At 46.2% G+C, this 13,422-nt stretch overlaps 1 protein-coding gene across 1 annotated transcript in view; it reads right to left on the reverse strand.

The window, feature by feature from the left end:
• pthlha (parathyroid hormone-like hormone a) overlaps positions 1-12,644 on the reverse strand; it is a 35,315-nt gene extending 22,671 nt beyond the window's left edge. The window contains exon 1 of the mRNA XM_042316308.1: positions 12,388-12,644. The gene's annotated coding sequence lies outside the window, so the exon portion shown is untranslated. The remainder of the gene's footprint in view (positions 1-12,387) is intronic.
• Positions 12,645-13,422: the final 778 nt, after the last annotated feature.

Here is a 13,422-nt window from a genome sequence, read left to right on the forward strand (position 1 = left end):
ATGAAACATGGACACTGCATGTTTCTGTGTCCTGTCTAGTAGCAGGTCTGTTATGTCCGATGAAACATGGACACTGCATGTTTCTGTGTCCTGTCTAGTAGCAGGTCTGTTATGTCCGATGAAACATGGACACTGCATGTTTCTGTGTCCTGTCTAGTAGCAGGTCTGTTATGTCCGATGAAACATGGACACTGCATGTTTCTGTGTCCTGTCTAGTAGGTCATGGTCTGTTATGTCTAGTAGCAGGTCTGTTATGTCCGATGAAACATGGACACTGCATGTTTCTGTGTCCTGTCTAGTAGCAGGTCTGTTATGTCCGATGAAAATGGACACTGCATGTTTCTGTGTCCTGTCTAGTAGCAGGTCTGTTATGTCCGATGAAACATGGACACTGCATGTTTCTGTGTCCTGTCTAGTAGCAGGTCTGTTATGTCCGATGAAACATGGACACTGCATGTTTCTGTGTCCTGTCTAGTAGCAGGTCTGTTATGTCCGATGAAAATGGACACTGAAATGGACACTGCATGTTTCTGTGTCCTGTCTAGTAGCAGGTCTGTTATGTCCGATGAAACATGGACACTGCATGTTTCTGTGTCCTGTCTATAGCAGGTCTGTTATGTCCGATGAAACATGGACACTGCATGTTTCTGTGTCCTGTCTAGTAGCAGGTCTGTTATGTCCGATGAAACATGGACACTGCATGTTTCTGTGTCCTGTCTGAAACATGGACACTGCATGTTTCTGTGTCCTGTCTAGTAGGTCTGTTATGTCCTGTCTAGTAGCAATGTCCGATGAAACATGGACACTGCATGTTTCTGTGTCCTGTCTAGTAGCAGGTCTGTTATGTCCGATGAAACATGGACACTGCATGTTTCTGTGTCCTGTCTAGTAGCAGGTCTGTTATGTCCGATGAAACATGGACACTGCATGTTTCTGTGTCCTGTCTAGTAGCAGGTCTGTTATGTCCGATGAAACATGGACACTGCATGTTTCTGTGTCCTGTCTAGTAGCAGGTCTGTTATGTCCGATGAAACATGGACACTGCATGTTTTCTGTCCTGTCTAGTAGCAGGTCTGTTATGTCCGATGAAACATGGACACTGCATGTCCTGTTCTGATGTGGACACTGCATGTTTCTGTGTCCTGTCTAGTAGCAGGTCTGTTATGTCCGATGAAACATGGACACTGCATGTTTCTGTGTCCTGTCTAGTAGCAGGTCTGTTATGTCCGATGAAACATGGACACTGCATGTTTCTGTGTCCTGTCTAGTAGCAGGTCTGTTATGTCCGATGAAACATGGACACTGCATGTTTCTGTGTCCTGTCTAGTAGCAGGTCTGTTATGTCCGATGAAACATGGACACTGCATGTTTCTGTGTCCTGTCTAGTAGCAGGTCTGTTATGTCCGATGAAACATGGACACTGCATGTTTCTGTGTCCTGTCTAGTAGCAGGTCTGTTATGTCCGATGAAACATGGACACTGCATGTTTCTGTGTCCTGTCTAGTAGCAGGTCTGTTATGTCCGATGAAACATGGACACTGCATGTTTCTGTGTCCTGTCTAGTAGCAGGTCTGTTATGTCCGATGAAACATGGACACTGCATGTTTCTGTGTCCTGTCTAGTAGCAGGTCTGTTATGTCCAAGCATGAAACATGGACACTGCATGTTTCTGTGTCCTGTCTAGTAGCAGGTCTGTTATGTCCGATGAAACATGGACACTGCATGTTTCTGTGTCCTGTCTAGTAGCAGGTCTGTTATGTCCGATGAAACATGGACACTGCATGTTTCTGTGTCCTGTCTAGTAGCTATGTCCGATGAAACATGGACTGTTATGTGTCTGAAACATGGACACTGCATGTTTCTGTGTCCTGTCTAGTAGCAGGTCTGTTATGTCCGATGAAACATGGACACTGCATGTTTCTGTGTCCTGTCTAGTAGCAGGTCTGTTATGTCCGATGAAACATGGACACTGCATGTTTCTGTGTCCTGTCTAGTAGCAGGTCTGTTATGTCCGATGAAACATGGACACTGCATGTTTCTGTGTCCTGTCTAGTAGCAGGTCTGTTATGTCCGATGAAACATGGACACTGCATGTTTCTGTGTCCTGTCTAGTAGCAGGTCTGTTATGTCCGATGAAACATGGACACTGCATGTTTCTGTGTCCTGTCTAGTAGCAGGTCTGTTATGTCCGATGAAACATGGACACTGCATGTTTCTGTGTCCTGTCTAGTAGCAGGTCTGTTATGTCCGATGAAACATGGACACTGCTTGTTTCTGTGTCCTGTCTAGTAGCAGGTCTGTTATGTCCGATGAAACATGGACACTGCATGTTTCTGTGTCCTGCCTAGTAGCAGGTCTGTTTGTGCTTTTAGTCAACTTCTCTATCATTTATAGCCGTGCTAAACATTCCTGAACAATTAAAAAGATAAACAACACCATTTCTACATGTTTTAACAGTTGATATAATAATTTAATACAATAATACAATGGGTTCTGTCAACTAAATCATTGATAATAGTAATAATAATCAATAATGGCATCATGGGGAGGCAGGGTAGCCTAGTGGTTAGAGCGTTGGACTAGTAACCGGAAGGTTACAAGTTCAAATCCCTGAGCTGACAAGGTACAAATCTGTCGTTCTGCCCCCTGAACAGGCAGTTAACCCACTGTTCCTAGGCCGTCATTGAAAATAAGAATTTGTTCTTAACTGACTTGCCTAGTAAAATAAATGCTAACTAGTACCCTAATTTATGGAAAGACCCATACAGTACGTCCTATAGGGCGGTGCACGATTGGCCCAGCGTCGTCCGGGTTTGGCTGGGGTAGATCCGTCATTATAAATAAGAATTTGTTCTTAACTGACTTGCCTTAGTTTAAATAAAGGTTAGTTAAATAAAAAGACAATACATAATAATATTTTTGTTGTTGTTGTTGCAATAAATGTTAACTAGTACCCTAGTTTATAGAAAGACCTTGCTCTGTCTAATCCCTCCCACTCTGTCACGTCGTGTGGAGAGAGGCATCGACTTCGGCAGATAAATGTTAACTAGTACCCTAGTTTATAGAAAGACCCTTATACATTGCTCTGTCTAATCCCTCCCACTTGTCATCAGATTTCTATTCCAGAGATCCAGAAGGTAAAGAACAGAATCCCTGGGATTATCCCCCTGTTCAGCTAACGTTGTGGACGGGTCTCAAACAGCGCAACAGGTCTCTACACATGTCCCAACATCCCAGACAAGGGAAATGGACCAATGTGCTTTGCAGAGGGAAAGCGTGTTCACGTATCCATTTTTGTCTTCTCTTTGCTGTGGATGTTATTAAACGTCCTGCGAGGCTGTGGACAGTTATTGTTACGCGGGGTGTTCTCTTGGTGTTCTGACTCAATACTGACTCAACTAACTAGGTTTAGTCAGGGACTCAGTTTCCAATGGACTGTTTTCCAACACGTTTCCGCTGGTCTCCATAAGGCTTGTTTAGGGGTCAGTAATAATGTTTCCCCAAATATAGCAGCTGTAAAGGTCACTGTAGACCGAGACAACGGTCGCTTTATTTACCAAATAGGTCAATTAGGAGTTATTGTGAACGGCATCAGTCAGCATCAGCAGCCAGGACAACATGTGGTCTCGGTTTGATGATGTCACACACCTGAGGAGGAAACAGGGCTCCTTTTCTAGAGACGTGGTTGTTTCATTCATTAGTGTAGTTGTTGCATAATGACTAACAGACGGACTGCCTTGTTCAGGGCTGTGTTCCAAATGGCACCATGTCCTTTCATTTCCCCCATTAAGGACTCTGGTCTAGAAGTAGTGCACTACGTGGGGGGAATAGTGCTCCATTCAGGACGTAGGCATGTTCACTCCAGGGACGGAGTAAAGAGGAGGAAGATTACCCCCCCCAGAGAACATTCTACAGTTGTTCTCCCGACAGGCAGCAAATTAGTCAAGTTCCCCCCCAGTTTATAGGCTGCTGCTCTGTTTACAATTGTTTCAACCTGCACAGTCCAGAACTGTTTCTGAATCTGCCTCTAACTCTGCCTCTAACTTTGCACAGTCCAGAACTGTTTCTGAATCTGCCTCTAAATCTGCCTCTAACTCTGCACAGTCCAGAACTGTTTCTGAATCTGCCTCTAAATCTGCCTCTAACTCTGCCTCTAACTCTGTCTCTAACTCTGTCTCTAACTCTGCACAGTCTAGAACTGTTTCTGACTCTGCCTCTAACTCTGCACAGTACCACAGCCCAATCAAATCAAATCAAATTTTAAAATCCCCTGGTCTGATTGGTTGTCCAGAGTCCTGCCTCTAACTCTGCACAGTACCACAGCCCTATAAAATCCCCTGTTCTGATTGGTTGTCCAGAGTCTACCAGTCTCTAACTCTGCACAGTACCACAGCCCTATAAAATCCCCTGTTCTGATTGGTTGTCCAGAGTCTACCTGTCTCTGTTGCAGACCACCTTCACACTATCGCCGATAACGTAATACCTTCAAGACATTCTCTAGGGGAAAAAAACCCTCATGTGCTTCCACTCTGCAGACTCTTACTCTCAATCTCCTTCCTCTATTCTCTCCTCCACCTGCTTATAAACAGGTGATAAAAGGCTTTTCCTGCAGCGGTGGAGGCAGTGGACATCGTTTTAGCAGAGGGCAACATACACGAAACACATGTCTGCTTTTATCGTACAACTTCCTTCCTCTCTTCTCTCTTCTCTGCTGCCTCTCTCTTTGAAAACGATCCTCCTCACTAAAACACGTTCTGTTATTCCTCCTCTCTTCTCTGCTGCCTCTCTCTTTGAAAACGATCCTCCTCACTAAAACACGTTCTGTTATTCCTCCTCTCTTCTCTGCTGCCTCTCTCTTTGAAAACGATCCTCCTCACTAAAACACGTTCTGTTATTCCTCCTCTCTTCTCTGCTGCCTCTCTCTTTGAAAACGATCCTCCTCACTAAAACACGTTCTGTTATTCCTCCTCTCTTCCTTCAGTCAGACCCATAATCTGACTGCCACCAGCTTCTATCTCAAGGCCATCAGACTGTTAAACAGCCACCACTAACATTGAGTGGCTACTGCCAACACACTGTCAATGACACTGACTCTACTCCAGCCACTTTAATCATGGGAATTGATGGGAAATGATGTAAATATATCACTAGCCACTTTAAACAATGCTACCTTATATATATAATGTTACATATTACCCGTACATTGTTCATCTCATATGCTACGTTGATACTGTACTCTATATCATCGACTGCATCCTTATGTAATACATGTATCACTAGCCACTTTAACTATGCCACTTGGTTTACATACTTATCTCATATGTATATACTGTACTCGATATCATCTACTGTATCTTGCCTATGCTGCTCTGTACCATCACTCATTCATATATCCTTATGTACATATTCTTTATCCCCTTACACTGTGTATGACAGTAGTTTTTTTGGGGGAATTGTTAGTTAGATTACTTGCTCGTTATTACTGCATTGTCGGAACTAGAAGCACAAGCATTTCGCTACACTCGCATTAACATCTGCTAACCATGTGTATGTGACAAATAAAATTTGATTTGATTTGATTTGACCCCAATCCCTAGCCCTGTCCCCAGCCCTGTCCCCGGCTCCAGCCCTGTCCCCAGCCCTGTCCCCAGCTCCAGCCCTGTCCCCAGCCCTGTCCCCAGCTCCAGTCCTGTCCCCAGCCCTGTCCCCAGCTCCAGCACTGTCCCCAGCCCAGCCCTGTCCCCAGCCCTGTCCCCAGCCCTGTCCCCAGTCCTGTCCCCAGCCCCGTCCCCAGCTCCAGTCCTGTCCCCAGCCCTGTCCCCAGCTCCAGCCCTGTCCCCAGTCCTGTCCCCAGCTCCAGCCTTGTCCCCAGCCCTGTCCCCAGCTCCTGCCCTGTCCCCAGCCCTGTCCCCAGCCCCAGTCCTGTCCCCAGCCCCGTCCCCAGCTCCAGTCCTGTCCCCAGCCCTGTCCCCAGCTCCAGCCCTGTCCCCAGCTCCAGCCCTGTCCCCAGACCTGTCCCCAGTCCTGTCCCCAGCTCCAGCCCTGTCCCAAGCCCTGTCCCCAGCTCCAGCCCTGTCCCCAGCCCCAGCCCTGTCCCCAGCCCTAGCCCTGTCCCCAGCCCCAGTCCTGTCCCCAGCCCTGTCCCCAGCTCCAGTCCTGTTGTCAGCCCTGTCCCCAGCTCCAGCCCTGTCCCCAGCCCTAACCCAGCCCTAACCCCAGCCCAGCCCTGCCCTAACCCCAACCCCAGCCCTAACCCAACCCCTGCCCTAACCCCTTCCCTAACCCAACCCCTAACCCCAGCCCTAACCCAGCCCTAACCCAGCCCTAACCCCTGCCCTAACCCAACCCCTGCCCTAACCCCTGCCATGACCCCCTCACACAGTGTGCAGGGTCCTCTGTACCCACAAGGCATATAGTCACATGGCTGAGATGGAACAGATTTACAGACCACAAGCAGTGGGACTCCTAATGTGTCACAGAGAGCTTGGAAGAAGGGAGGGGGTGGAGAAGAGTTTAGAAATGATGAAGAGGCAATGACAGGACTTGCATCATACTCCTCTCTGGGGTGGCCTATCTCTCTCTCTCTCTCCACCCAGTCCCTTCCTTCACCTCTGGCCCCTCCCTCCATCCTGCCTTGGCAGAGGTATATTATATAGAGAAAGTAGGAAACAATGAAGAATGCATCATTCACCCTCCTCTATCTCTCTCTCTCTCTGTCTGTCTCTCTCTTTGTGTCTAAGCAGGTCTCCCTCTCTCTGTCTCTCTCTGTTTCTCTCTCTCTCTCTCAATTCAATTGAATTCAATTCAAGGGCTTTATTGGCATGGGAAACATTGTAAACATGGCCAAAGCAAGTTTAATAGATAATAAACAAAAGTGAAATAAACAATAAAAATGAAGAGTAAACATTACACTTCCAAAAGTTCCATTTGAAATGTCATATTATGTCTCTATACAGTGTTGTAATGATGTGCAAATGAGAAAATGAATCAAATAAAAAAACATAAATACGGGTTGTATTTACACTGGTGTTTGTTCTTCACTGGTTGACCTTTTCTTGCGGCAACAGGTCATAAATATTGATGCTGTGATGGCACACTGCTGAATTTCCCCCAGTAGATATGGGAGTTTATCAAAATTTGATTTGTTTTCTAATTCTTTGTGGGTCTCTGTAATCTGAGGGAAATATGTGTCTCTAATATGGTCATATATTTGGCAGGAGGTTAGGAAGTGCAGCTCAGTATCCACCTCATTTTGTGGGTAGTGTGCACATAGCCTGTCTTCTCTTGAGAGCCAGGACTGCCTACGGCGGCCTTTCTCAATAGCAAGGCTATGCTCACTGAGTCTGTACATAGTCAAAGCTTTCCTTAAGTTTGTGTCAGTCACAGTGGTCCGGTATTCTGCCACTGTGTCCTCTCTGTTTAGGGCCAAATAACATTCTAGTTTGCTGTGTTTTTTTGTTAATTCTTTCCAATGTGTCAAGTAATTATCTTTTTTTTCTCATTGATTTGGTTGGGTCTAATTGTGCTGCTGTCCTGTGGGGTCTGTGTTTGTGAACAGAGCCCCAGGACCAGCTTGCTTAGGGGACTCTTCTCCAGGTTCATCTTTTTGTAGGTGATGGAAGGTTTGGGAATCGCTTCCTTTTAGGAATTTCACAGCCCTTTTCTGGATTTTGATAATTAGTGGGTATCGGCCTAATTCTGCTCTGCATTATTTGGTGTTTCACATTGTACACGGAGGATATTTTTGCAGGATTCTGCGTGCAGAGTCTCAATTTGGTTTTTGTCCCATTTTGAGAATTCTTGGTTGGTGAGCGGACCCCAGACCTCACAACCATAATGGGCTCTGTGACTGATTCAAGTATTTTTAGCCAGATCCTAATTGGGATGTCAAATTTGATGTTCCTTTTGGCGGCATAGAAGGCCCTTCTTGCCTTGTCTCTCAGATCGTTCACAGCTTTGTTGAAGTTACCTGTGGTGCTGATGTTTAGGCTGAGGTATGTATTGTTACCTGTGGTGCTGATGTTTAGGCTGAGGTATGTATTGTTACCTGTGGTGCTGATGTTTAGGCTGAGGTATGTATAGTTACCTGTGGTACTGATGTTTAGGCTGAGGTATGTATAGTTACCTGTGGTGCTGATGTTTAGGCTGAGGTATGTATAGTTACCTGTGGCGCTGATGTTTAGGCCGAGGTATGTATAGTTACCAGTGGTGCTGATGTTTAGGCCGAGGTATGTATAGTTACCTGTGGTGCTGATGTTTAGGCTGAGGTATGTATAGTTACCTGTGCCGCTGATGTTTAGGCCGAGGTATGTATAGTTACCTGTGGTGCTGATGTTTAGGCTGAGGTATGTATAGTTACCTGTGGTGCTGATGTTTAGGCTGAGGTATGTATAGTTACCTGTGGTGCTGATGTTTAGGCTGAGGTATGTATAGTTACCTGTGGTGCTGATGTTTAGGCTGAGGTATGTATTGTTTTTTGTGTGCTCTAGGGAAACGGTGTCGAGATGGAATTTGTATTTGTGGTCCTGGCGACTGGACCTTTTTTGGAACACCATTATTTTTTGTCTTACTGAGATTTACTGTCAGGGCCCAGGTCTGACAGAATCTATGCAGAAGATCTAGGTGCTGCTGTAGGCCCTCCTTGGTTGGTGACAGAAGCACCAGATCACCACCAAACAGTAGACATTTGACTTCGGATTCTAGTAGGGTGATGCCTGGTGCTGCAGACTGTTCTAGTGCCCTCACCAATTCGTTGATATATATGTTGAAGAGGGTGGGGCTTAAGCTGCATCCCTGTCGCACCCCACGGTCCTGAAGCAATGTGTGTTTTTTGCCAATTTTAAACGTACACTTGTTGTTTGTGTACATGGATTTTATAATGTCGTATGTTATTCCTTCAACACCACTTTCCATCAATTTGTATAGCAGACCCTCATTCGAAATTGTTTCAAAGGCTTTTTTGAAGTCAACAAAGCATGAGAAGACTTTGCCTTTGTTTTGGTTTGTATGTTTGTTAATTAGGGTGTGCAGGGTGAACACGTGGTCTGTCGTACGATAATTTGGTAAAAATCTTCTCCCTCTCTCTGTCTCTTTCTCTTGTAATCACTCTCTCTCTCTCGCTAACACTCTCACGCTCACGCACGCACAGCCAGCCAGCCAGCCAGTCAGCCAGCCAGCCAGCCAGCCAGCCAGCCAGCCAGTCAGCCAGCCAGCCAGCCAGCCAGTCAGCCAGCCAGCCAGCCAGCCAGTCAGCCAGCCAGCCAGTCAGCCAGTCAGCCAGCCAGCCAGTCAGCCAGCCAGAATCAGCCAGCCAGCCAGTCAGCCAGCCAGCCAGAATAAGCCAGCCAGCCAGCCAGCCAGCCAGCCAGCCAGCCAGTCAGCCAGCCAGTCAGCCAGCCAGTCAGCCAGCCAGCCAGTCAGCCAGGCAGCGCTAGTAATGCTTTGGCTGAACCATCTCAGAATAACTATAGTTCCTGCTGCTACCTGGTCTTTGATCTCAGAATAACTATAGTTCCTGCTGCTACCTGGTCTGACCCCATCTCAGAATAACTATAGTTCCTGCTGCTACCTGGTCTGACCCCATCTCAGAATAACTATAGTTCCTGCTGCTACCTGGTCTGACCCCATCTCAGAATAACTATAGTTCCTGCTGCTACCTGGTCTGACCCCATCTCAGAATAACTATAGTTCCTGCTGCTACCTGGTCTGACCCCATCTCAGAATAACTATAGTTCCTGCTGCTACCTGGTCTCAGAATAACTATAGTTCCCTGCTACCATCTCTCAGAATAACTGAGTTCCTGCTGCTACCTGGTCTGACCCCATCTCAGAATAACTATAGTTCCTGCTGCTACCTGGTCTGACCCCATCTCAGAATAACTATAGTTTCTGCTGCTACCTGGTCTGACCCCATCTCAGAATAACTATAGTTCCTGCTGCTACCTGGTCTGACCACATCTCAGAATAATTATAGTTCCTGCTGCTACCTGGTCTGACCACATCTCAGAATAACTATAGTTCCTGCTGCTACCTGGTCTGACCCCATCTCAGAATAACTTTAGTTCCTGCCTCTTCCTGGTTTGACCTTCAACCTTTAACCCTTAGATCTCAGATGAGGCACCGTAGTCGCCTCAGTCTTTCAAATCAATTCCTCTGCAAAGAAAAGTCTGTGTGACATTTGCCGTCGTCACCATATGGGTGTGGTGTTGTATTCTATCCAGGTGTGACTGGTGGATCCCCCAGTATGGAGTCCCTGGTTTCTATTAGAGCTCGTTGATCTGCCAGGGAACTGGACCCTGTTCTCAGGGGTTTTGCTGGATCAATTCTACACATTTTGCCATGTGGCAGAGATAAAATGTTGCTGTTTTAAAGGTCATTTCCTGAAATTCTACACATTTTGCCATGAGGCAGAGATAAAATGTTGCAGTTAAAAAGCTAATTTCCTTGCCATGGGTGTGTGTGACTCAAACATTATAATTAAATCATTGAAGTTGAAACTGAAAACTTTTTTTACATCCCAAATTTTTGGACATGGCCGGCCCTAAAAAACCATTAAGGCGTGCCAGACCAAGGACTTTAATATTCAGTAAAAACCCTGACTTGCTGTCGTCTGCCTGCCATACATTTATCATGTTGTTTGGACTTTTATTAGCTTTGGTATTACCCCAATATTTCATTTCTCACCATTTTCAGCTAACTCAGTTCAAGTTAGTTGGCATATTGTGTCTTTATAAGTCAAATATCATTGAGCCCCAAGTCCGGTCTGTTCAATCATATTGTCCCCCTCCCTTTATGCTAATACCACGGCATGATATCCTTTACCCAGGCGGTGGGACGCAGGAAGTCCCCTCTTTCTGTCTCCGGACTACATTTCAGATCTACCTGTAGTCTCCTGAATCGTTGGCCTACACCGCTTACCCACACACTCCTCACACACACACACACACACACACACACACACACACACACACACACACACACACACACACACACACACACACACACACACACACACAGAGAGAGACTATTCCTCATCCAGACTGGTGTCTACCCGCCAGCCGTGGGGTAGACTGGCATGTCTCAGACTGGCATGTCTCAGACTGGCATGTCTCAGCCATATTAGTGGTAGACTGGCATGTCTCAGCCATATTAGTGTTAGACTGGCATGTCTTAGCCATATTAGTGTTTATTGTGGGGTTTTTGCTGGCCAGGAAGAATCTCATAACAGATTTTACATCTCCTCTCCACTTCCCCAGACACGGTGGGGCTCTAGTCCCATAACGTCCTTCCCTCTCCACTTCCCCAGACACGGTGGAGCTCTAGTCCCATAACGTCCCAGACACGGTGGGGCTCTAGTCCCATAACGTCCCAGACACAGGTGGGAGTCCCATAACGTCCCATAACGTCCCCAGACACAGTGGAGCTAGTCCCTAGTCTAGTCCCATAACGTCCCAGACACGGTGGAGCTCTAGTCCCATAACGTCCCACTTCTAGTCCCAGACACGGTGGAGCCAGTCCCATAACGTCCCAGACACGGTGGAGCTCTAGTCCCATAACGTCCCAGACACGGTGGGGCTCTAGTCCCATAACGTCCCAGACACGGTGGAGCTCTAGTCCCATAACGTCCCAGACACGGTGGAGCTCTAGTCCCATAACGTCCTTCCCTCTCCACTTCCCCAGACACTTTGTTCACTTTATTCCCATAACACCCTCTCCTGTATCTAGGCTACAGTATGTTATTGGTTTTATACCCATAACACCCTCTCCTGTATCTAGGCTACAGTATGTTATTGGTTTTAGTCCCATAACACCCTCTCCTGTATCTAGGCTACAGTATGTTATTGGTTTTAGTCCCATACCACCCTCTCCTGTATCTAGGCTACAGTATGTTATTGGTTTTAGTCCCATAACACCCTCTCCTGTATCTAGGCTACGGTATGTTATTGGTTTTATTCCCATAACACCCTCTCCTGTATCTAGGCTACGGTATGTTATTGGTTTTAGTCCCATAACACCCTCTCCTTTATCTAGGCTACAGCATGTTATTGGATGTAACATGTTTTTAGTCCCAAGCATCAACATCATTGTCTGTTCACAGGTCAACCATTCAACCATGTCGCTAGGGGTTCAGTTATCAAGTCCCTCACAGGCAGGTGAAAGCAGTAAGTAGCCTTGGCTTGTGTGATTCTGAACGGCTCGTAGAGGAAAGAGGTGTTGGGCTGTTGTCATAACGACAAGTCCATGTAGACCAATCAGACAGCAGTGTCAATACACCACAACAATGTGTACACAGGTTCAATACAAAAGTTGGAGAGCGTGTACGCAGAATACACCGTAAAATACCGGACACAATAAGCTTAAAGATGATTTAAAAAATAAATAAACTTACCAATAATAATAGCTGTCAGTTTACTTCTAGTCTTTATATGATCACCAATCCATCAGGGAGACGTCTTCAGAAACAAACACTTCCTCTGGTTCCCTGTCAGTCTCAGTGATGTTCAGACGAAGTCAAAACCAATTTGTTTTGTATATAATATTTCCTCTGGGCTAGAAAGAGGAAAGTGATGCTGTTAGAGATGTCTTGTGACTCTCTGATGCTCGTAGAGAAGTTAGTGTTGACTCGGTGGACCTCCTTAGCTGTAGTTGTTCAGTATGACGGTGTTCCTACATATATATATATACAAGACTAAAAGCCCTGCTGTGACATCACAGCGTGTCATCGCCATGGTAATAGACATGCTGCATATGTAATTAGCAGGATGAACTTTACTTACTCATGTATCTCTCCCTCTCCTATCCCTTCATCTCTCTCCCTCCCTCTCTCCTGTCTCTTCATCTCTCTCTCTCTCTCGTCTCTTCATCTCTCTCTCCCCTCTCTCTCTCTCTCTCTCTCTCTCTCTCTTTCCTGTCTCTTCATCTCTCTCTCTCTCTCTCCTGTCTCTTCATCTCTCTCTCTCTCTCTCTCTCCCTCTCCTGTCTCTTCATCTCTCTCTCCTGTCTCTTCATCTCTCTCTCTCTCCCTCTCCTGTCTCTTCATCTCTCTCTCTCTCTCTCTCTCTCTTCATCTCTCCTGTCTCTTCATCTCTCTCTCTCTTTTCATCTCTCTCTCTCCCTCTCTCCATCTATCTCTATCTATCTCTCTCTTTCTCTCTCTCGCTTACACACACACACACACACACAAAACACACGCACACTTTCTCTCTTTTCAGGCTATAATTTATTGCCACGATTAATGACATATGCCAATGGTTCATATGACATCTTGTTGTGTTTTCTCCCTCACCCAGCTGATGGCATATTATTCACTAGTCCTGGTTTTTGGGGTTGTGGGGGTGTCCTGTGATATTTCTGCTTTACCCTAGTTTAGGAAAGATTGATTCTCAATGTCCCCCCTCAATCCACCACTAGGGAGTAATAGTAG

The sequence above is a fragment of the Oncorhynchus tshawytscha genome, unplaced genomic scaffold, assembly GCF_018296145.1.
Source record: "Oncorhynchus tshawytscha isolate Ot180627B unplaced genomic scaffold, Otsh_v2.0 Un_contig_3229_pilon_pilon, whole genome shotgun sequence".
Classification (NCBI taxonomy): Eukaryota; Metazoa; Chordata; class Actinopteri; order Salmoniformes; family Salmonidae; genus Oncorhynchus; species Oncorhynchus tshawytscha.